The sequence below is a fragment of the Hyposmocoma kahamanoa genome, unplaced genomic scaffold, assembly GCF_003589595.1.
Source record: "Hyposmocoma kahamanoa isolate Upper Pololo Valley unplaced genomic scaffold, ASM358959v1 63, whole genome shotgun sequence".
NCBI lineage: Eukaryota > Metazoa > Arthropoda > Insecta > Lepidoptera > Cosmopterigidae > Hyposmocoma > Hyposmocoma kahamanoa.
The window spans coordinates 12,628,129-12,655,151 of record NW_020653851.1 but is presented as its reverse complement, the minus strand read 5'-3'; the positions used below and the strand labels follow the sequence as shown (position 1 = coordinate 12,655,151).

Genomic DNA, 27,023 nt, shown 5'->3' with positions numbered 1-27,023 from the left:
ACCAGCTAGTATTAATTTTGTACAAATTTATAATGAACGGTTATTATGTTGATAAATTTTAATTCAAAAGACATTTTCTATTCTGTATTTTGTGAAACAGTTTTCTTGTTTGTGTTAAATTTAAAGTTTATTTTCATTAACATATCCTTAATGACTAAAAAGCATAAGATTGATAATCATCAAAAAATGATGTTATTATCAGTTAGGCGTAGTCACACCTAGATAGCAGTTTATAGATAAGGCAACTTACCTCTCGGATACAAACTCTATGATAAGGAAATAAAAGCGACAACTGCATAACACTTGCACACAGGACGCATGACCGCTCATATCGTATCAAAATCGTACGATGCTCACATGACACGAGCCAGTAATGGTAGGCTCTTGTTACATAAAAACGTGCGAAAGAACCTTGACTTCTATAGATCATGTATGGAACAATGGGGTCTTCCAAAATTTGTCGCTTAGGACAATTTGCAAATGCGATAGTCATAACGGCTTTTACGCCACTTTATCATAGAACAGCTGACATTGAGGTCGCAGGTGTTGTTACCAAATTATAGTTACCGTTGTCTTACCTGATCATAAATATTGATTTGAAAGCACCTATCAAGAAATTCAGACATGACCCATCTGCCTATACAAATACAATTGTGATGGTAATGAAAACATCATTGACATTGAAGTTAACAAAATATGTTTTTTGTTTGTACTTATCAAGAAGCCTAAACTTAGTAGTAAAAGTAAACTCTTTGTCCTCCACATCGTAGTACTCACTATTCTTGAGGCTATTCTTGTGTTTATTTAGATACTTCTTCTATAAACAGTAATTCATGTAAATAAACCGGCGAAAAAAAGAAAATCAAAAAAAGAAAAAGAAAATGACATATTAAATTGTTCATACAACTTGAAATACTTATTAGATAGAGTGATCACTTTTGTGCATAGAATTTTGACAATATCTACAATAAATGAGCGCGTGACCTACATAATATAGTACTTACTAACCTTATCATTCAAACGAATTTGTAATCAATTTGTTTAATCTACTAAGAACTCGGTGAATTTAGCCATCAGTGTGAATCACAATGTTGGCAAAACACTGATTCATAGCTTCATTCCTTCTAAGTCTAGAAATTATACAATAAAAACTACTTCCACTGTTAATAAAAATGAAACTATATTGTACAAGTTAAATTTGACCGCAAAGTAACGTTGCAGTAATTCTACAAATTGTGGAATTGAAAATGAAACCTGAATCTACTATTATTATCTTATTTCATAACGTAATATTGTTTCTAAATGTGGTGGTGAAATCGATGATCTTTTGAATATAAACCGATTGACATAAAATTAACCTTTACATGCATACCTGTTCAAGATATTACTTTTCTGTGTAAAAAAAAAATCCACGTTATTATCTATGACGCAAAATATCATATATATAAAAAAAGTAATCTGCTTAAAAGATCACGATTTTCAAAAATAACATAGCGGTTTATAAATGTCTTGACTCTTCGTCTTGTCTCTATGATTTCTTGTTTGTTATATCACAACGTCTTCCTTCGAGGCTTGTTTATTTACTTCGCTTGTTTTTTAATTTTAACAAATAAAAACTAGTTTGAATGTTATATTTAGACAAAATATATGATTAAACATGACTAATATAATAAAAATAACTTTTATGGGTATAATAATAATAAACCCACAAAAGAACATCGTTTTACGCAAAAATATTACATTATATGGGTAATTTATTATTGTTAGCGTGGCGTATTTAAGGTCTGTGTAACTCACAGACATGCCTCTGTGGTGTAACCCACAAACATAGCCTTATTTGTGATCATTACTCATTAGTACATATCGAAGCCAAAACCAACACAATTAAGAACTATAGGTTGATTTCCTGAGCTCATAATTAGCATATTTTATCGATTTGTATAAAAAGTTAAAAAAGTGTTCCAAAAGCTGTACTACAAAAAAAATTGTTTAGGGTGTATTTATTTTTTATTTATTTATTTTAAACACTAAGAATATTACAAAAATATATATACATCACACCCTTAAACCTACATTGTTTGTTATGTGGACATCAGTGATGCAAAATGGAGAGGTGTGGAGAGAGGGCAGGGAGGCCTTTGCTCAGCAGTGGGACAGTAGGTATAGGCTCACAATAATAATAATAATAATAATAATATGGGTGTACGTTGTTAAAACTTTATTAAACCAAACCATATATAATTTCTTCTATTGACAATTTAAAAATTGACATCGAACGTAAAGAAAAAGCCTACATAGCGTCTACATTTCTTAGATTCGAAAGTTTCATACCAGCTTTAAATACTAGCTGAAGAAGAAATATAATTTTATAATAATGCTGGATATAAGGGCTTAACGGGAAAATTGTACAAAAATGTGACTTACAGCAAATGAATATTAAAATAATCTACAGAGTACTAAAAAACCGATCTCAAAACTTCGTGGAATTACATCTATTTGCCAAGTTTTATTGAAATCGGTTACCGGAAAGTGCGAAAACAAACCGAAATTCATCTCCTAATTTGCCACCTTAGAGGTGGAATATTTTTTTCAAATGTAAACGGGACCACTACTGAGATACCCTCTTTTCAACAAAAAAAGAATTATCAAAATCGGTTCACAATTACTGGAGTTATCACGTAACATACATACAAAAAAACATGCAGTCGTATTGAGAACTCATTCTTTTTTTAAAGTCGGTTAACAATACAAACAAGCAGGAGAAACGTTTACGGGCTATTTCGATATCCTCGTTTCGAGAGATAACGATAGGAAACTTACTGTTCGAATGCAGAGCAGGGCATTTACATTGAGACACGAGTCAATCACGCACTCGCCCAGTTCCAAGTCGGTTGTTGTGATAACTGAGCATGCGGGGAACTTTGGAACGCATTGCTAAAAAATAAACCGTCCGACTGTCACTAGACGCGTATTCGTCCTCAGACTAAACGAACTACTAAGTTCGTTTAGTTTGAGGATAAATCGAGTGTCTGGTGGTGAGCGACACGCCTATTCATAACAGTTGCAGTGCCACTCTGAGCTTTAAATCACAAAGATCTGTGGGGCACTATCACTGCGCCCGTCACCCTGAGACATATGTTGATAAGAATATGTTGTCTCATGTGCCTGTAATTTCACCAGCACCCTTACCCTTCAAAACCGGATCGCAATAATGCTCACATTACTGCTTGGCGGCAGAAATGGGTAAGGTGGCAGTACTTCCCTGGACGAGCTCATTCACAAGGAGCTCTACTGCTACTAAAATATGCTAATGTGCTACTAAAATATGCTAATTTTTTATATAAGCTAGTTTATTGAATGTCACGATATTTTACTGCCATGATGTTCAATTATTTTTGAGAAATTACTCCACTTGTTTGTTATAATTATTAATACAAAGATCGAAATACTAAAAAAGATCATTCGATCCGGCTGGATTGGACGAATATGCTGCCCGTGAAGTATTAATGATAATTTAAATCGAAATGACCGGACAGTATTCAGGAGATTAAAAAAGAGAATTGACTGGAAAATTCGTTTTCGTCATTTTTTATGAGACCAAGTGAGGGGAGAATAGCGACACGCCTGTCCATAGCAGTTGCAGTGCCATCAGAACTTTAAATTGCAAAGATCTGAGGGGCCACTGCCACCGGCTTGTCACCCTGAGACATAAGTTGATAAGTCCCATGCGCCTGTAATTTCACCAGAACCCTTACCCTTCCCTTAAGGTGGAATTACTTCGCTGGACGAAGTCGTTCACAAGGACCCTATTGCTACTAAAAATATAGTAAATATGCTTCTTTATTTTAATTACAATGCGTACAGGTAAGGTGGGTCAGTACTAATAGGTACCATTATCGTTTACTACACTTACCAGTTGTATTATTATGACAAGTTTCTTTTCTTCACATTCTACTACCTCAAGACAAACGTAAAATCATAAAACAGAAAACCTTTATTTACTAGTACTTACATATAAAATGTAAACAGTATGAATATAATTTTTTTAATCATCGACAGAATCATTATGCACGGATAACGAATACACGCAACATTGTTCAGCAACATGGAACCTCTCATTTTGTCTTTATGAGAACGTAATGTTATAATCACAGAAGTTGTTCTGTAATCATTAATCATTATGCAACAATTCGACGCCGAGAAAGGTAGCAAAATAATCTACGCAGGTCATTTATGTTCACATTGTAATAAAATTGAGATTTGATATAAAAATATTTAATAAGAAATGGAATTTTTCGAACAATACTGGTACAGTTGTTACGTGATATACCTAAAACAATTTATGAATAATATTCACTTAAAGTTAAAGTTTTTTGTTCTGTAAACCTATATTAGTAGCAATGTTATGTTATCTTATGGATCTATTCTACAACATATATCACGGCTAGTGCGATGGAATTGTATAATTTAATCCCGTCTTTCCCTTTCCATCGTCGGGGGACTAGACATAGGCTGGGGTTCCTCCCTTATGTTCTGAACATTCCAAAGATTCGCACGAAGCGTTACGTTTCCTCATTTATATGGCGAACGGCTATGGAGTGGAATTCCCTGCATGCAGACTTATTCCCTGAACACTATAACTTACTTCTTTTCAAGGCGAGAATGAATAGACATTATTTATGCGTGCATGTTTCATCGTCAACCTCAACCTCATCGTCACTTTCATTCAGGTGAGATCGAGGTCGAATGCGCACATACTTTTTTAAATGTATAAAAAATCTATTTATTCAATTTATACAAATTTTATATTCACCTCCTAACTACGTTGAAATAAAACAGCTTTTTGTTAATTAAAAAAAATAGTTGTATCGACTGTTCCCAGTTACAAAGAGTAAAACACCATGCAATGCAAATTTTTTGAACAACCCGACTTATTGATTACGTTATATAATTAATACTGACGGTTCGGATCTTGAGCAATAGAAACCGTTGAGCAAGTTGGCTCAGGAAATGTGCAATTTAACCACTATTTAAAGTTAAACTATAGAATTACTAGTCTGTGTTTATACTCGTTCGATACATTCCTTATTTTGACCTATAGCACAGGTTAAGTCATTTAAGCATTTTAAACAGCACAATAGACAGATAATTTGGGAAGTATGTAGTAATTGTATATAGCTGTTGAATAGATGTGATTGTCATGCTTCTCGGATTTCAACTTCGATTTTTTATTCGTACCTAAGTTGACTCGTGGAATCAAATCCAAATTTCTCTTTACATTATGTACTTATGAATTTTGTTATGCTGAATTACGTCAATATTTCTGACACCAAAACAAATAACTTTTTTCGACACTTGTTTTAAATTTTTTAATTTTTTATATAGGACCAACTCCTTTTACGAATAATTTTAATTTGTCTTAATCGCGATACGGATTCGTTTTAAAAAGGAGTAGAGTCGATAGCTAAATTCTATGAGTAAAACAAAAATGTACATAATAAACAAAATGTTACATAGCTGTTATCGCATATCATAATAGGTTAAATTATTACTACATAACAAGAAAATCAGAACACAATGTTAATTTGACTGCAAATTAAATTATAATTAGTGCTAATATTCTGTTAGTTTCCGGTGTTTGATACTATAAGTTTACAACAGTTTTGACATGCCTCCATTTTACTCACATTGTTTTGATTCTAGATTTCTCTTAATTTCTTCGTTGGATAAATTAGAATCGTATCGACAACAGACCTTGTCAGTTTTTTTTGTTATCGTGTATTACCGTAGTGTAGTACCGAATACATTATAATAAAAATATGTGTATTGTATTTTATTTTCTATATAATTTATTATTTAATCTATGGAAATGTAAATACATATTACAATATAAAACGTTATATAATTGCTTGAAAAAATGCTGTAACTGATACGCATGTAATGACTGCTGTAAGCTTAAAAGCTGGTAAACTCCTTCGTTACTTCGAAAGGTTTTTGAAATTTTTAGGAAGATTCTACCTATGAATACGACAATCTTCCACTTTGATTATAAAATAGTGATCTATTTTTTTAATTAAACAAACTTATTAAATCTATTATTAATATTTTATTATATTTTGTTTTATTATTTTATTATATTATATACATTTTATTAGTATTGTTACGTTTTATTAGTGTCTGGTTGCGATTAATTGGACTGTATGACTATAGTGTATTTACAAATTATTGCATGAAAATTACATAAAAACTATGAAAACTTTGTATACCGCAACGCCTTGATCACAGTGATTTAAAATTAACTCTAATAATGCCTTTATAAGCTATGTATCACAAAGAAACAAATGATTTGATCTGATACATCGCGAAGTCGTTCCCGATTCAATGTATTCGACATATAGAATTGTAATTTTTATCCCCAATTTCAGTGAGATCCTCATAGTAAAAATTGTTTCAAGAATCATTCTGTACAATTATTATATGTACTTTTGTTTAAAGTTAACAAGCTCCATGGCTTACTATGTTCTAATCGAAGAAATCACTTCGGACAACCTGTGTACGATATAACGGGTAAAGTCTAACAAAAAATTGTTTGTGTCTAAAGTACTAATTACAATAATGTAAATTCCCGTTATTTTAGTAGCCTCTATATCGCTCATTCGGACGCGTTGAATTGAAAATAGATTCCGTCATTTTTAAATGCCTCAGAAGAAAGTTGAACTTTGCATCCTTGTCAATTTTAACAAAAAACTAAAAAAGGTCAAACTGATAATCGCTAAGTGTGGCATATACTATTGCCGATAGAGTGCAATTGTTAATTTTATGTACTAGTGTGCCTATATAAAATATGGGAAGTGAAAATCAAGATCGGATACCAAAACAAAGCACACTATGGCCGCAATGGAAAGTGAATGACACAATGAAATTGAGACTAATGATCTCTTTGTACCCGTTATATTTCCACGCGTTGATTGTCATTTGTTTATAAATGAATACTGTCATATTATGTAAAAGGAAACCGTCGTTAAGAAACCATCAGATATTAGGTTATTTTTATGATACTTAGTAAATGCCACTGCGCCGGTCACCGTGAAACATGAAAGTCAACAAGTCCCAGATGCCTGTAATTTCACCAACACCTTCTAAATCAGAACGCAGTAATGCTCACATTACATATAATTGACCCTTTCGATGGGCATCATAAAAATACAGCAGTTTTTTTTTACATTTCGTCACTTCGATTACCAGAGAACTTTAAGTTTGAATGTAGTAGGTATTACTTATTAAAAAAATAATGTCATTAAGAAATATATCATATCTACAATATTCAGAGTACTTTCCCTCCGCATCATATAGACGTAGGACATTCTGTATATTCACAATACTATATAGAGCACAAAGTAAGTGGTAAGTAAAGTACAAGTAGTTCGTCAATACTGTGATATGAGAAGAACATTAACTAATTAAATGACAGCAACCTACGAATTAGAATCCAATATTTTGACAAAACAAATAACAAAATCTACCATGTATATAGTTAGCACATAAGACACTTTCTAATTGGGTTTCTAGCTGACACTATACAACAAGAGAATATCGTCGCCTTGCCTTCTTGATTTTGTAGGCTGATTTCACAGCACGTTTCCTTCGTATTCACACACTGGCTTTTCACTATTCTTAAACTAATGCATCCAAATTAACGCCTTTGATAAGAAATTCAAAATAAATAGAAAGTTTTACCGTCTCCTGAATAATCACTAAGATACGAGTTTGAGAAAGTAAGGCATCGATATGTCAAAATCAAATCTAGAGAGTATTGAAAGAAGAGTACGTGCGATACAGTGGACAGTGTTGACCTAGGTTAGTTTTACAAGTTAAACGTTTTACGATTGCATAAGCGGCTGCCAAGATGGAGGACGCAGAAGCACAGACATTCGAGGATGTCAGGTGCGGCTATAATACCTTGAATAAGTTTAAATAAAACATCATATCAAGTCCTTTTCGGCGTTTTTGCAATGAGGACATGTTAAAGTAAGAGAAACGTGACACGTAGAAATGTAGCTGTTTACACTTAAAATTATTGTATGTTAGATGATAAAGAAAACGTTTTTGAATACACATGGGTTCCACACAGTAGAAAAGTATTCTAAAATGCTACGTATTAACACAGTGTAAAGAACATAGGAATTGGTTACACTGTGGTATTAACCTGTTATAGATTAGGATTGAAATTGTTCGTTCATAAACATTTTCATAGTCGTGACACAAAACCGGTTAGCCTTGAAGCTAATGATGGGGTCCAAATTTTGGAAACTTAGTCATAGTTAGTCTATGTATACTGTCTAGCTTATCTGGCGATGGAGTTGGATGATAAATCCTTTAAAATTATCTTTAATAATGTCCTTGTGGTGGTATGAAACATAGGTGGCATGAAATTATTGTAGGTGTACTAAGTTTAAGGAAATATCCTTCTATTGTTCAGCCGTTGCCTCTTTGTTTCAAGTTTGTTTTTTCCCTTAAAACATATTGGAACTTCAATATTCAATACGAACATTAAGGATACCTACTCATGTCATGAGAATTTTGATAACTACAATGTCATATGATTGAATCACATCCGGTGAGTCACAGTTGCAGAAAATCTATTAAGAACTCTTGATAGATAAAAATTTCAAGTAACCGTTTGTAAAGACTATCTGCATTTTTCAGTTAACTAACTAGTACTAGTGTAGTAAAATGCTTACTAACTAAAAACCTCCATTACACTTGATTAAGTGCAATAAACGTACCTACTAAAATATGTAGGTATACGGGGTACTGTTTATGTCACCACCGGGACAAATAAACATATCTCTCGTTTAAAGCTATAACACCATTCTGGCCTACTATGTCTAATTAAAATATATAACGAACTACCAAACATGAAACTCAATTAAATATTTAAACAAAGGAAAAGAATTTATAAAACAAATACAGAATTTAATAGCCACAAAACAATATTATACCCATACAGGAATACCTAAATGACACTATTTTCATTGGGCATAATCTACGTATATACCTAACAAATACAAATAAATAATAATATTATATTAATACTTAAATACATGTTTATATAGTTTATTTATTACAATAATAATTATTAAAAAGACCTCCCTCTCATTTGCTGTACCCAACAGGGTTCCATAAAAAAGCTCTCTGAATTATATTTTGTAACACCTTGTTAACATTATGGAAAAATAATACAGTATTCAGTATCTAGAATCTAGACACTGAATACTATATTATTTTTCCAAATAATATAGTATTCAGTAATAATCTAGACTCTAGATTACGAACCAGAATTGAAGAGATTAAATATTATTGATAATCAAGTTGTTGTCAAAATACAAAATTAAAATATTTGAAGTGTTTAATGACTTTGTTTAATTGCAATATTTATATTATTGAGTGACGACAAAAATCCTTCAACCTGACTGGGCATGAAATAGCGTCTGTTGCCACACCGGAGCCACCGCTCGCTCTTACCAACTGGGCTACAGATCGAGTCAGCACTGCCGCCGTTACTTGAAAGGCCGCACGTGACAAAAACTCAAAACGGATAAAATAATGTTTGAAGAAATGAAATTTAAAAAAAGTCTACTTTTCTCTTACGTAAAATAATATAAAATTAACACAATGAGGGATCGGACTTTTTTTTACTGATCACGGCAGTATACTTAAGAATATACTACTATGCAACCTCAAATTGCCTTAGTTGATTTCGCATTGCAGTGAAAGTGTTAAATCAATCACTTTTGGAAAAAAATGAGTAAAATTGCCGATACGTGGGGCGCACTATAAATTTCCGGAATGAATAAGAAAAAAATACTATAAAGGTCAGAAATGAATTTATTGTTTCTCAAAATATTCTCCGTTAGCGTTTATGCATTTTTTCATACGAATGAACCAATTTTAAAAACATTTATGCGACTGCTCCGTGACAATCTCTGAAACATATTTTTCATACTCTTGGACAGCCTCTTCAGGTGATGAAAATCGATGACCGCGTAACTGGTTCTTAATTTTTGGAAATAAATAAAAGTCACAAGGTGCCAGGTCGGGACTATACGCGGGATGGCTCATAAGGTCAACGTTGTTCACCTTCAAAAATTCATTTGTCTGTCTGGCCATGTGAGAACTGGCATTATCGTGGTGCAAGATGATGAATTTGAATTCGAGATGAGGTGGTATCGTATATACTCTTAACAAAATTTTTTGAAAAAATCTTACATGCATTTCAACTTTACCGCGGCAGAGGAGGATCTCATGAATTTGTATTATATGCTTGTTGCGGATCTTTGTTTTTAGGAAAGTAGTAGGTGTGCTTGCATTAAGAAAGGTGAATAAAATTTTAGCAAATGACTTTATATCTCAGTTTAGTGATGACAAAAATGATGATGTAATAAGGCAAACACAAATTTTGTAACGTGTTTATATTTCTTATTACTAGATGTAAGAACATGGGTTTTTATTAGACCGTCTGACTCGTAGATAAATACAACACAGCCAAGAAGTTTTTTGTAGTAGAATAGTGACGTCTAACGTTATATATTTATTGTTTGTTACGTAAGATTTTTTTAGAAATTGTTTACACCAGTAAGTAATTTACAAACCCAATTGACGCCATCGCCACTGCCATACGTAATCCTGCAATAGTCTATGGCCGACTAACAACAAAATTAAGTAAACTTTTAGTAGTTGGAATGTAAATGAACAAAAATGTTATACAAGTAGTAAGACTCCACTGGGGCACCTTGACTACAAAACTGTATGAGTATGTGCACCAAAAATAATCAATTGTTTTCAATATTTTATGACTATTACGATAAAAATATTTGTAAAGGAAATTGTCGTCTTCTACTACGAGTGGCGCAGTGTTTATAAGTTTTGCCATAGTGCTCAAAACAATTGATTTTTTGCTAGGTATGGCCATATACTTCATCCTGCTTGCATGGCAAAGTTATTATATCTCATGTAAGCAATACAATTGAAACAAATACAGGTTGATCTTCTAAATAACTACCTCTGTCGCCGAAAGGTTACCATGCTGGACGCAGAGCTCCTGGGTTCGATTCTCAGGCCGAGAGAAAGTGAGTCTCTGGTGAGTTTGGGTGTAATTTGTGGTTGCCTATGTGTGTGTGTCCATGGCACCCGCGACACAAAGTTTCCCTAGTGCGGGTCTTTTATATAAAAACAAAGATTTGTTGTGGCGTTACCATTGTCACTCACTTTTGTGTGGTTTGTGTGAAAAAAGTGAGTGACAATAGTAACGCCACAACAAATCGCGACGAAGGTAGTGGTCGTCGACAGCGTAAGAGGGTAGACAGATACGTCTGCTCTTAAAGCCATCATCTGCCGCCTTTCAGTCAGCCCGTGACCATGGAGCGTGCAACCGTTCTGAAATATCAGGAAAATAAAAAGAAGTCATACCGTGGTAAGAAGCCTAAAATTAGTGATAATCATTTAGTGAATAACCACGAAAGTCTTAAAATCTTAAAAACATTGTTGTTGCATGCAATACTGATATATGTATAAGCTGCATCTTCAATAACCTTAGTTCATCTGCAGAATCTGTTTTTCCAGGACCGGTCCTACAGTATAAATATATATTGGCAATTCCAACAATGCCAGTAGACAATAAAAGGCGTATAATCAAATAAATTGGCATAAGAGGCTACTTTGTGTGATGGCCGAGTCGCAAACTATTCGTGACTCGAAACTTAAAGTATTTATATATGCAAGTTCAACTATCTGGTATTGAAGTGACAAAACAAAACGATAGAGTTCGGAAAGATAGGGAAAACTGTACTCGTTATTACACACTTCTACCATAGTCACATTTCGCAAAAAATTTTATATAATAGGTGAAGTAGTAAAGAGGTAGTAGTGAACGTTACATAAAATCTACCGTGTTTGCTGTGATAGGAAGTATAGGTTTCTTATTTTATGAATTACATTTGTGACAAAAATACTACAAAAGTGAAGGGTGTCCTCGACGCCATCGGACATCGACTCACGTCTCTTCGAAAACAAACAAAAGCCAATTAATCTTTTTTATTAAAAAAATCGACCGCAAAGCTGATTTGCTTATCCTCTTTCAATGTTTGTTGCCGTGGTCTCCTGGACGACAACTGAAATACACAGTGGAAGTCCTCGTCTAAACGAATTACATGAGCCCAAACACAAGGTAGAGGTTCCTCTCATCTGTCTGCCATTTCCATCATTAGATCAGCTCTATGCCACCATAATATTTAATTTCCATTGGTATTACATGTATGTGCCAAATTTTACTGAAATCGGTTAACGGAAAGTGGGTGAAATTCAATAAAGCGGATTTATCCCCTAATTTCCCACACTTTTTCTTCAAATTTGATTGAGACCGCTATGGAAGTACCTCCTTACCAACAAAAATAGAATCATCGGAATCGATTCACAAATGTCGGAGTAACATACACCTAAAAAAAAAATATTCACATCACAATAGTGGAATATGTAAGAAATATAAAACTTGCATTCCTAGAGATGGGCAGTGGGTTAAAACCCAATCAACCCGCCCGAGTTTTTACTCAAATATTAGATATAATTGGTTGATGACTTTCGAACGCAGTCAGCTGTGGCCATGAGACCTGTAAAGGGCCCGAATCGTTGGTTTGTTTGAAAAAACAAATATACGTGATATAGGTTTGACAAAAACAGTTTTATTTCCTTTGTGTTACAAACGCTAAACAAATATTTCGAATTTACAAACACAAGTTCAAAGAACATTAAAATATATAGAACTAATTTATTAAAAATCGATTATCAGTAATTACAACATAAAGTAAATGGCAAACAATACTGCTCGCTGCTACATTGCACCTTGATCCGTTGACAGCGCGTGCAAAGCGTGCAAAGTCCAGGCATCGAACTCTGATCACCGATTCTGTTGTACTTGCTAAGATTTACGTGACGGGCGATTGCCTCTCCGTTTTTATGTACTGATTAAAAATATTACATTTTGTTAATCATTTTAAAGCAGGCGTCACAAAACCTGTCAAAGCAGGACTCAAAAGAAATAATTTTATCACACTATTATAATATTTCACTTACACGTACCTATGTAATTTTAACAAGTCCAAGCACATACTCGTAACACCCACTCTCCACTTTCATGACACACACTACTCCTAAATAATCAAACCAACATTAAGTCTCCTTTAAATGCAATAACTGCTTTTTAACATATCTTACATCTTTCGCACTGGTATACTCGTAAGCCATATGTCATTAAACAATATGATTGATATTTGTTCGCCGTTACAGCAGCAGTACTTCCCGCTTACACAGATTAAATCCATTGTGGATTCTGAGTGTTTTCTAACTGGTCAACAATTAATCACAAATTTACACTGTGTTTCTAGCATATATTAATTGCTATCAATAAAGTTATTATTATAAAAAACAACTTTGAATGAAACATTATTTTCTATAAACCAATGTTTATCGTGGAAAAAATGACAGAAAATAATGTAGTAGTAAAATAATCCAGCTGGTGGATAGCCACCAGCTAGATTTTTTTTAAACGTTAATCTTTAAAAAATACTTTATCGATACACACGCTTCTTCTTTATTGAAAATTACGCCTACCACACCTAAAATTAAAGCACTTATTTGCCTTTCAAGTATGTTAATGCTAACTAAACTATACCTACGTATTGTTTTAAATTAGGCACTACATTACCTCAAAAAAAATAGTAGTTTCATTACAAAATTGATTTTTGAACTAAATACGATCAACCTTTCTAAAAATAGATTCTATAACCATTCCAGAATGCAAAATGTTAATAAACAACAACAATTATGTGATTACAGTCTTGCGAGATGTCGCAAATGATATGCGACGTGACAAAACTTACCTGAGCGAAGACAGGTAGCCACAGCAGGAATTTGGAGCGGGGCCCTGACATCTTGACTGAGACATGGTCATTATATGACTTTAAACACAGAAAATTCTGGCAATCTGCAAAAGCGAGAGCAAACAATCTTGTAACAGATACGTCTGAAGAGCTTATGTAATAAATACATACAAAATTATGGTAATGACCTTCAAAACGAATTCCAAAATCGAACAAAAAAATCATGCATATTTTTTTTCATCAACATCAACAATAATTAAACAGAAAATTCTAAACTATGGTCATTACCAACATACCAATGTTTCAAAAGTGTCTGGAAGAAAATGCACATTAAGCATATAACGGCGATGATTTGACATGTTTCGTTTGCACTAATACTCCGGCTCGTACGCGTCGTATAGTTGACTTTCTCTTGTCTAATGAGCACTATACATCGCATAAGTTGCGCAATGCCAAGAGGAAGACTCGTATCCAAATATTTTTTGACCTTATACATTGGCCGAGCCCACTGTGACGTGTTGTATCCTTGGCTCTTAGTATAATATTTTTAGGTTTGGATGTATTAAAATGAATCTTACGTTTGTCTATACGTGTTACCTTAGTATGTGAAAATTCATCCGCTGTGGAGCATTAACTAGCACCTTACCGATGTCCGAACCGACCGAGCTACAATTTAAATAACGTTCTATTTAACAATTATCAGTACTAATAATTCCGGGAACAAAATTTTATTTATTTTATTTATTATTTATTTATTTATACATTTATTTTTACTCGCCTTCATCCGTGCTAGTTATCTACTTATGTACTCAATATAAGTTAACGTTACAACTGTATAAGTAGTCACTACATAGATGATCTTTTGTACTTAAGTACCATAACTATAATTCCAGGTCACAGTGATATATTTTTTTACCCTGTACAATGACGATACTTAGAGACGTTAAGGTATAGTGCCAATTTGTGGCACTATCGCCATATTGTACCCGATAGCAGGTATCTACTTATGTATTCGATACAAGTTAAAGTTACAACTGGTTAATTTGTCACTACATAGACAATCTTTTGCGCTTAAGTACCTACCCTGATACTTTAACCTGGAAATAACTATATTTCCAGGTTAGAGTGATACAGGAAGTAATCCCTGTATAATGACGATACTTAGAGACGTCAAGGTATAGTGTCAATTTGTGGCGCCATCGCCATATGGCACGTGATAGCAGGTATCCGCTTATGCACTCGATATATCTATATAAGGAACTAACAATATTAAAGAGTTAACAGGGCCATTTGCTATTTCACATGGTCATGACAACTATTTACCTGTATCTGGAGCTCAATATATCCGGTATTTACATATCGCTTGTTTGACCACATCTTAATAAGCTAATGTCCATATTATGATTCTGCAAAGAACGAGAAATGTAGTTTCTAGACTGATGTTATAACGGCGAATGAAAATGATTATATACATAAAATGTGTTACCTACATTTTGCGATATATACAATAAGATATGTATATATGTTAGGTTCAAAGAACGAAAGTGATCATTGCGCGAAAAAATATCCACGACGCCTTGTGGTCTCTTTAAAAATAATCATAACTTGTTATTCGTGTCTCGGCACTTAAAAAAATAGCCGGAACTCTTTGTGACCATAGACACGATTTGTTCATATTATATCTATGGTTGTCACTAGTTCAAAAAGATCACAATACGAAGTCCGCGTCGCGTCGTGGCGCTCATGGTATTTGACCACTACATTTTGTGGTGATCACGATGGAACCACGATAGGTACAACGGGTTGCAACCACACCTTCTGAATATGTTAACTAATATAATAAAATAATAATAAAATTGTTTATTCAGTAACATAATGTACAGAGAAAACTAAAGACTACTTATGCGATTTAATGTAAAAATAACACATGTACCTGACTGAACTAGGAAATTCCTGTATTTCAGGTAAAAAATACTACTAATTATAAACGTGGATACTATTAATATTATAAATACTTTTTAGGAGAATCTTATGAAATAAAATTAAACAATTAAACAATAAATTTCCAATCAAAAAAATGTACACTTCAACAAGACAACATTTATTTTACGATTATAAATAAATTCTCTGTATCCTCATAGGACATATTTTGAAGAGCTTCTTGGAGAATTTTCTTTACCTTAAAGCAACAGAAATTATAAATGGAATATTTGGCGTTTAATTTATTGTTCAAAAATGGTACAAGAAACACAAAAAATCTTGAAATAAAAGTATGTTTTGATGATATAATTTTGGGGCAGACAATATCTTTTCGTCTTTTATTAGTGTTTTCAGTAATATATGGGAGTAATACGTGCTGTTTGAGGACTGTGGACTTAATAAATAATTGCCTTACAGTTAATATTTTACATGACTTATACAGAAGGTCAATGGGGTAACGGAAAAGGCGGTAGGTAGAAACCTTTAGGACAGCTCGCTGGGCTCTTTCAATGATTAGTAAAGTAGTTTTAGCTATACCACCCCATGATGTAATGCAGTAAGTAATTAATGATTGGCATAATGCATAATACACTTGCCTGATTATTTTAAAATCAGCAGAAACGCGTAGTTTTTTAAACACAAACATTAACTTACGGAGTCGGGCGCTTAGTGCTTCGATATGGTGTTTAAAGGATAGGTTATCATCTAATATAACACCTAAATACTTTATCTTGTTAGTAATAGCAATGTCCAGACATTTACACTGGTTGTTAGTAGGCTCAAAACAATGGTGAGCATATAGTTTAGGGTTAGATATAAATGACTTTGATTTCCGCATATGGAATTGCATAAAACAAGTTTTATCCATATTTAGTGTTAGCAAATGATGTTGGAGCCAGTTATTTACTATATTGAATCCACGCTGTGCATAGTCGTATACCTCCTTGTCAGAGTTTGCAGAAAAGAGTAGAACAGTATCATCAGCATAGGATATGATCTTTGCACCTTGTAAATCTAGGTTACAAAGGTCATTAATGTAAATCAGAAAAAGTATTGGTCCTAAAATACTTCCTTGAGGAATTCCAAATGAAGTGCACTTCAGATCAGAACTGTGAATGTCACCTATTTTAACACATTGGGATCGGTCCTCCAGGTAGTTTTCGAGTAATTTAAGCTGTATGCCCCTTATACCAAGCGATTCAAGCTTCTGTAACAGCACAGGGATGTAAACTATTATATAATATATTAATATATAAGGTAATATGAAAAGGTTATGTTAAGATTGTTTTTCTACGATTTCTTTATCTTTAATCTTTTATATAAATTGATAATAAAATTCTTAAAATGTTCCTTTTACTAGTCATGATCTGAGTAGTCCCCAAACTACATTAAGCCAGGATGGCGGACTATACCCAAACGGCCTAAACTCTCTCCTGGCAGGAGAGATTCGTTACTCGAGACTTAAAGTATTTATATGTGCAAGTTCAACTATCTGGTATTGAAATGACAAAACAAAACGATAGAGTTCGGAAAGATAGGGAAAACTGTACTCGTTATTACACACTTCTAACATAGTCACATTTCGCAAAAAATTGTATATAATAGGTGAAGTAGTAAAGAGGTAGTAGTGAACAATACATAAAATCTACCGTGTTTGCTGTCATAAGGAAGTATAGGTTTCTTATTTTATGAATTACATTTGTGACAAAAATACTACAAAAGTGAAGGGTGTCCTCGACGCCATCGGACATCGACACACGTCTCTTCGAAAACAAACAAAAGACAATTAATCTTTTTTATTAAAAAAATCGACCGCAAAGCTGCTTTGCTTATTCTCTTTCAATGTTTGTTGCCGTGGTCTCCTGGACGATAACTGAAATACATAGTGGAAGTCCTCGTCAAAACGAATTACATAAGCCCAAACACAAGGTAGCTGCTGGCACTTAACAAAAAAGCCGGAACTCTTTGTGACCATAGACACGATTTTTTCATATTATATCTATGGTTGTCACTAGTTCAAAAATATCACAATACGAAGTCCGCGTCGCGTCGTGGCGCTCATGGTATTTGACCACTACGTTTTGTGGTGATCACGATGGAACCACGATAGGTACAACGGGTTGCAACCACACCTTCTGAATATGTTAACTAATAAGAAAAGGTTATGTTAAGATTTTTTTCTTTATGATTTCTTTATCTTTAATCTTTTATATAAATTGATAATAAAATTCTTAAAATGTTCCTTTTACTAGTCATGATCTGAGTAGTCCCCAAACTACATTAAGCCAGGACGGCGGACTATGCCCAAACGGCCTAAACTCTCTCCTGGCAGGAGAGATTCGTGACTCGAAACTTAAAGTATTTATATATGCAAGTTCACTAACTGGTATTGAAGTGACAAAACAAAACGATAGAGTTCGGAAAGATAGGGAAAACTGTACTCGTTATTACACACTTCTAACATAGTCACATTTCGCAAAAAAATTGTATATAATAGGTGAAGTAGTAAAGAGGTAGTAGTGAACAATACATAAAATCTACCGTGTTTGCTGTCATAAGGAAGTATAGGTTTCTTATTTTATGAATTACATTTGTGACAAAAATACTACAAACTACCTGGCAGGAGACACGTACCCAGCAGTGGCACGTATAAATGGGTTGATGATGATGACTAGTCACATTTAGCCCACTGGTATTCAGACTCGGAAACGGCGTTTGTAATTCGACAGGTGTTTGTAATTCTTCCGTGAACGAGTTACGTAATGACCACAACGCGGAGTGATTAAACATAAGAGAGCCACGATGCGAATGTTGTATTGTGATTTTTTTAAGCTAGCCGATATTTTAATAATATTAACACGAATAACGTGTTATTGATATTTTAAAGATACCACAACGTGTTGTGGACTTGTTTTGCTCAATTCGCGTTTTTGTTCTTTAATTAATTTATTTATTTAGCAAACCAACAGAATTACATATAATGCTTATACTAGAGGTTACATTCTGCATTGTTCTTAAATGTATTCCAGTTATAGGTAAGCTCATTACTTAAGCAAATACTGACTTAGAAAGTTATAAAAACTATAAATATTTATAATTTTTGAACATAATAATTGAAATTTTTATTAAAATTAAATTAATTTTAAACAAATAATAAAATTAAAAATGAAATATAATAACATTAATTGTTCTTTGAGCTTAACGTTTACTATAACACTAATAAGCAACCACAACAAAATCTAAAATTCGAATTTACACTTTGATTTTTTATTTATAACTTGGCACTACACGCATCTCAGCCAATTCTATAAATTACTGACAACTACATTTTATAGAGAAAAATGAGAAAGGTGCTATTATTAAAAGACAATCAACCCGAATTAACTTTTATACTTGCTAACCAAATTTCAAAAAACGCAAGCCAAAAACCAGTTAAACCGCCCGCGGCGCCGCCCGCTGGGAATGCTACACTGCAAGCTAAGCTTCAATCAATTGTGTGTCTGGACTGGAGTTATGAACTGCTATCTTTTTTAAATGATTTAATATGAAATAATAATAGAAAATTATAATTGTATGTTTCTGTGTATAAATGTATGTAGGTAAAATTATTTCAATTAGTATTTAGTTTTAGAATTATATCAATTGGTATAGAGTTGAAACATAATGTGTAAATTATACATATAGTCCTACTAGACACCATTTTGTATGCGTGGTATCAATTAGGAAATAGTACTGCGTAATAATTTTTATCTTATTTTTAAAATATGTATAGCGCCACTCTCTTTGCAAACACCCTTACAGGGTGTCACGTGTACTGTAATTTTAATATTATTAACATGTGACTATGCAATAAACGATTACTGATTACTGATTACTGATCTATATTCATAAAAAAAGCATAAAACATTCTAAACGCTATATATTTGATAGTAAAGATAATGCAATCTTCACAATTTTCGTCGAATAGCAACATTACCTAATTTCAGTTGACTATGCGTGAAGTCTCACATTTTCTCTTCCATGCTCAATGATTCATAGGACTTTACAAAGAATAATGTCAATGTTTTCAATTTTTGTTTCGCCTTTCCCGGGACTAGCAATCACCGGATTACGGATACTAGGCCGTTGGCGGCAAACAATGTCGGCATAGTAATTAGGGTGGAAGCGATGATGGCCATTATCCTTTGTATAAACAGGTTTAGCAGCGAGTAGGTACTTACACGTTGTTCTATTTATAAGTATTACGTTTTATGTTTTAAAGTTTGCTTCGTTTCTAATGCAGATATCTACAAGACTTGACGATACAGAAGCGCATTGAGCAGTTTAAAAAATATGCAATAGCGAAAAGGACGTCGCGACTTAATAGACCTATTTTGTCATAATATGAAAAGAAATTGAAAGAACAAAATGTTATATAAGCAGTAGAGCTCCTTATATAAGAGTTCGTTCATGGAAGTACCTTACCTTTCCTATTTCTGCCGCCAAGCACTAAAGTGAGCATCGCTAGTGAAATTACATGCACATGGGACTTGGCGACTCAAGTCTCAGAGTGACGGGCGCAGGGGCAGAGCCCCTCAGATCTTTGTGATTGAAAGTTCTGAGTGGCACAGCAACTGTTACGGACAGGCGTGTCGCTTATCACCAGGCGCACGACTTGTTCGTCCCGTCACTTGATATCATAAATTGTATCGAAGTAAACCAATTATTAAAATAAACAGCGCGCGTAAATAAGGAAGAATCGCAATAGTTCCGTTTTTCTAATCACCTCATAGGGTCGTATTCCAGAACTCTACTCAATACTCAAGTCAGAACTTGAGTATTGCAGTGAGCACTGAAAATCATACTCAAGTCCTTGCCGTTAGGGTCGTATTTCCAGTGCTTGAAACCATACTCAAGTCTGCTCAAGTCCTGACTTGAGCATTGAGTAGAGTTCTGGAATACGACCCTAAGTATGCTAATCAGAAATGGTAAACCATTGTAACCTTTCAAGTAACGCAGTAAATCTAACGATTATTTATATGGCAACACTACACTTTAAATTCTCGCCACATTTTGTTTGTTTTACCTATTAGTTTAGATTTATGCTCTTACTAGACACACAACAAAGTTAAATTATGTGAACCTCATTTAATTGTGATCCTCATTTAAATCTTATTCAGAAATGAGATAAACAGATTCTGTAGCGAATTGCAGCAGCGCTATACTTCGTTTCAATCCATTTTGAGCAAAAAATAAACAAACAAGTCACTGACCCGACCATAGACGGTTTAGTGATGGCCAATTGTAATACGAACTACAAATCGATTAATTAATTGAATGAATTGATTTGTTTAATTAAGTCATACTAGCGATTTTCCCTACATAACCTATATAAATGTATATTTAAAATTTCCGAAATCTTAATTTTAAGTCCTCATTCAAATACTTACACTTAGATACTCGTTCGATTGCGATTGAAATATTCGATTTACTAATCGATTACAAAAACTTTAATTGAATGAACCGAATGTATTTTTTCGTACAGCACTATGCAACCATAGACCAATCATAGATGTGTAGATGAAAAATCACCTCACTTTTGGACTACCATTTTTCAAACACAATTTTACGATGCTATTAACATAAATATTGTTGGAAAAAGTGATGAGATATCAAGTCGAAATCTTCGAAATATACGTGAAAGTATTACTTATTCGATTATTGAGTGATTGCTTTAGAATTTTAACCAAACAGTTTTGTTTACTTTTTGTTGAAAATGGATTGGAAATCTCTTTGTATATATTTTGTAATACAGTCTTTAAGTTTTATATTTAAATTCTAAATTTAAATGTGATTGTTTTTGGCGCCTTTTCTCGACCTTTGTTTGCTGTTTTGCTTTTATCGCTACATACGTGTTTTATAATAAAAATTAATAAAATGTAAGTACGTTTGCTTTAGCCTTGCTCACTCGTTGTTAGCACCCACCCTTTTACCCCTTTGATACAGTCCGCTACATATTTTGCAACTATTAAAAAAACGTAAGTCGAAAGTTTTATTACAAACATATGACCTAAGTCGTTGTCAAATGACACCCTTATAAGGCTACTTCACAAGGCCCTAAAAATTAAGGTCCGATCAAACTGTTACATAAGTAATTCGAGAATGATCTCGTTTTAAACAAATTTCGTCAAATAACTTACGGCTTAGGCAAGCTACGTGTTAAATATCGGTGGTGCGAGGTCTCACGCGTAGGTGCGCGAGGGCCGCGTGGCGCAAGAGTCCATTGCTGCACTTATGCAGAGGTCGCCCCCTACCACTCTGCGATACGCTTGGGAAGTTGAGACCACATGGGGCACTAGATATTTTAATAAGTAAATATAAATATTAGACAACAACATCACATACATTGCCCTGACCCCAAAATAAGTAACTTATGTAATCACTTGTGTTATGGAAATAGATTTTTAGTAACAGTAGAGCTCTTTGTGAAAGAGTTCGTCAGGGGAAGTACTGCCACCTTACCTATTTCTGCCGTCAAGCAGTAATGTGAGCATTACTGCGTTCCGGTTTGAAGAGTAAGGGTATTATAGGCATATGGGACTTATCAACTTCTGTCCCAGGGTGACGGACGCAGAGGCAGTGCACCTCAGATCTTTGCGATGTAAAGCAGAACAGGCGTGTCGCTTAACATCAACCCACGACTTCTTCTAACTAACACAGCGCCAAACTGTGGATGTAATTTATTTATAGACAAAATTTAAGGACAACCGCATTTGCCTTTTACACTTAATATTAATAATAGCAGTAGACCTCCTCGTGAAAGAGTTCGTCCAAGGAAGTACTGCCACCTTAAATATTTCTGCCGCCAAGCACTAATGTGAGTTTTACTGTGTTCTAGTTTTGAAGGGTACTGGTGAAATATATACTTCTAGGGACATGGAACAGTCATCCGCTTGATATTACACTTAACGTGAGAAAAAGTGTACAAGGACAAGGTGGACACCAAGCTAACTACGTACGGCATTCTTGTATATTTGTATTTGCCTATATTTCGAAGTTTGTGTAAAATAACCTTTCCTATTACTTTTATTAACTAAGATTTTTATCATATTTTTTATTAATACAACAATACAAATTACACATACTCTAATAGTAATAGATAATAGAGGCCATTTACGATAAATCGTGTCTATTGTAATTATTTGAATGAATACCCATTAATGTAATTTGTTGTACGTGTCTTGAGAAACATTACCTTGTTATTGTTTTCTTAACACGCTTCTTAGGGTATCATTTCCGTAAAACTATGAACCTTTTAACATTACATGACTCTATATGATGTTTGAACTGTTTTATTTAAAACGTAGATTGTGTGGTAAACATCACAATTTTAAGACGTAAAACAAAGAACGCATATTATTTAAGTCGTTCAAAAAAAATTTTTGTTCTTTTTACGATCTTATTTTAAACGCATCAGTAAGTAACTATAAAAGAACATAAAGAGGCCGTTTATTTATTTTTTTGTTTCATCTTGTCAATAAAGTGCATTCAAAATAACGTAACCAGTCGCAACTTTTTGTACCAATTAATGTTTTTCATAATTAAAAATATTGTGTTTTATACAAGGTTATTTGTAAAGTACTAACAACAACAAGTTTAGTTCCATGATCAAACTATTTTTCCAGAGTTAAATCGCGTATATTTGTTTTTTCAAACAAACCAACTCTTTAACAGGTCCCATGGACACGGTTGACTACATAGGACCTGTAAAGGGCTCGAAACGTTGGTTTGTTTAAAAAAAAAGACAAATATACGCGATTTAAATCCGGAAAGATAGTTTCATTTCCTATGTATAACAATCTCTAAAACCTAAGAACTCGGTATTTAGTTCCATGACTTTTTCAAAATTTAATAAATTTCTAATAAAACGAAACTTTTAAGTTTTTGTTGTATTATTTGATACTTTTAGATTTAAGTTCAAACACTTCCCTAACCACTCCCAATTTGTTTTGTTACTACACCGAGTGATCACCGTTTAAAACGACCTATTTTTGTATTTTTATTTTTGTACGTTAGTAAAATGTGATGTGATTAAAAGTTACGGAACAAAATTTGTTGTTTAAGATGTTAGTAGTATAGTCCTGGGAGGTTGTTAGTATTTTACAAGTCACCCTGTATAATTACTTTGCTCCGTGTTCTTTCTCAGAGTACAACGCTAAAACACAATAGTACGTCACACGAGTACAACAGTTATTTCATAAAGTGTTACACAAAAGTCATGCCTAAAATATCTCGAGCCCGAGACATCCGTGCATTATCATACCCCACCAAGTGCAATTTGTCCGCACTTATACTGCGAATGATCTAGATTCCGGAGATCATACGATGTCGGACCACCGTACATCACACCACAATGATCCTATTACAGTAATAATAGGCGTATCTGTACCTTATTCCTTGTACAAATATAGCTACATATTTATGTGAAAACATGGTACAAGTAGTATACTTTATTTACTCCATTGTATTTAATCATGAAAATTTTTTCTAACATGTTTTAAAAACTTTATTTTCAAAAAATAATAATGAAATTCTCTATCTCTATTGTGTCTATTGAAATATAACAATGTGAATTGCGTTTTGACGGAAACACTACTGTGAAGTACTACTTAGTAGTAAAATTTGACGTCCTTCGGGATTGGTCATACTGCCAGGCTTAGATTGTAATATTTCTTCAATGCTTTAATTTTCTGACATTTTTTGTAATTTTTTTTCAATAGTATTTATTTTTCCGACATTTTTTCGCGGGAAACCGTTACATCTTTATGGTGGCCATTATTATAATGAGTATTATAGTTCTCTTCACAGAATGCGTTTCAAAAAAGAACGCCGTATTCTTGCTAATTAAAATATCAAACAAATATGGTGCAACTCAAACACTCTACTTCCTCCTGATTGGTTAAATTTGCCTAAAGGTCTAGGGGCCTTATACTTTTATAAAAAAATTATATTGATTACAAAGGACATGTTACATTGACATATATAAATCGGACGCTATTATGCATATGATGCATTTAGACGTTGAAAACATAAACATTTTATTGTCTTTGTTTAACTACTGCGTGCGTCAAACCCGGAAACCGAAAAAACGTAACGTCATCTTAAATGCCAACTGTTCTCATTTTACCATTTTTGGAGTACCCTTTGACATCCGTATCCGGTTGTCAAAGGAAGTACATGAGATGTCAAAACCAATGTTTGGCCAAATGTTTTATTGAATTATTCGCATGAATTGTGATAAATTTGGACAAAAATATTGACAGTGATAACAATTAAGTATTGATCAAAATGCATCGCTGCGGCATTAAGGGGTGCGGCAGTAGAAAAGGCGGAAATCATCCGAATGTTACATTACACTGGCATGTGTTATTTTTTGTCTATAAATCATATAATAGCCCAAATATCTCTTGTAATTAGACTCATTTAAGTAGTTTATTCATAAGTCTTGCCGAATTTTGCGTTAGTTACTTTAGATTGTCTGTTTGTTAGTATATTTTGAAGATTGTTGATAACGATTATTTTGAGATAGTGTTATTCTTGTAAGCAGACATATTGTCGATATTCTGTTATTAAAACAATTCACTATGAGGTTTTTATTTTGTCACTATTATTATTTTTATTTTGTTTATTGGTTGGAAATTATAGGATTGCCGAATATTAACATTGAATCAGATATCATATTCCTTTGTTAGCTCCATTTTGAAGAGTCAAATTTTAATAGAGTTTGAATGAAACTATATAGATTACATGATAATGCAATTCCATTGTCGTGTTCATTGGTAAATAATTTTATATTTCATTTTGAGTAAGCAAGAGACATTGTTACGCATTCTCACTTCCTTAAAACCATCCACTCGTTTCCGATTTTTCCCCACTGATACTCTAACATTATATAACATATATTAGTTGCAGTGACGTAATAATTATAGGTGCCCAATAATACATAGCAGCAGCTGCAATAACTGGTACGTCATCCATATAGTTTCAATATATATATAACTGACAGCGACCAACGTGGCAGCTACACAAAACTCATCTACAATGGCTGTTTGTAATGCTCTTTTTCGAACTTGTCGAGCGTGTAGACAGCAGCACTAGCTGTATATCAATTTGTTGCGCTCGCGTTGGCCTAGACTCGACCAATATATATTGCGAGAGTACTTGTTTACGCTACAGTACAGCCAAATACTTCTAGAATGTTAATTGAAGTGCAGAATATGCAAACAACAAATTAAAAATCTCATATCTATCATCTCGGATATTCCCATATAACAAGGAATATTGATCTACTTTAATTAAACATTTTAATGGTTTTGTAATTTAATTTTAACTGGTTCAACATTCAAACCACACATTTGCATGTCGATCAATGATATTAAAAATAAATGTCGATATTGACTTATCGATGATTATGGTACAACAATAAAGAAATCCGCCATTTGTGGTGGACATTTTTGGTTTAGGTAGCGACGTTTATTCCGTAGATAGGGCAGCTCCTATCCTTTTTTTTTTCCATCCTCTAAGGTTACACTATAAGCGGTACTTTTGTTTTGAGTTTTGTTTGTTTGGCTTTCGTTTGAGTTTGTTATTGAAATATAAGTACATTAAATATTTATTGGTTGTGTTTCATTACTTTATTTACTCGTAGAAAAAGTATTGATGCAATCATTACATAATTAAGTATTAAAATCTCATGCTTATTTATTACTAGGTACGAGACTAAACACGGTGCTCGACTTTAAAAACCCCATTATGCAACGATTACATAAACTGCTATTTCATTAAACTATTAAACTTTTATTTCATTTCAAAGTGGCTCGAATTTTAGAACGCCAATCTCATACTTTCAATTATTGTGCATATTTTCACACAATGAACATAGTAAAGAGTGCGTTATTATTCTAAGGTAAAGAGTATATATTGGTGATTAGCGTCGAATTCTTTGATTTATTTTAACTCTTTGACACTAATGTGCTATGTTATCTTTATTACTTTACCATTGATAAGAAATATGCACGAAGTTTACATTAAAATCTCGAAAATAAATTTTATTATGCCCTTTACGCCGTT

The 27,023-nt window shown here is 33.3% G+C and overlaps 1 long non-coding RNA gene across 3 annotated transcripts; it reads right to left on the bottom strand.

Moving 5' to 3' along the window:
* Positions 1-12,754: 12,754 nt before the first annotated feature.
* On the bottom strand, positions 12,755-16,581 carry LOC113230124. Of its 3 annotated transcripts, XR_003310456.1 has the most exons (5): positions 15,425-15,561; positions 15,258-15,340; positions 14,532-14,600; positions 13,935-14,038; positions 12,755-13,016 (listed from the first exon to the last, which is right to left on the bottom strand). It is a non-coding gene; the product is annotated as an uncharacterized LOC113230124 (long non-coding RNA). The 3 variants fall into 3 exon arrangements; XR_003310458.1 differs by lacking the exons at positions 14,532-14,600; positions 15,425-15,561 and adding an exon at positions 16,569-16,581; XR_003310457.1 differs by lacking the exon at positions 14,532-14,600.
* Positions 16,582-27,023: the final 10,442 nt, after the last annotated feature.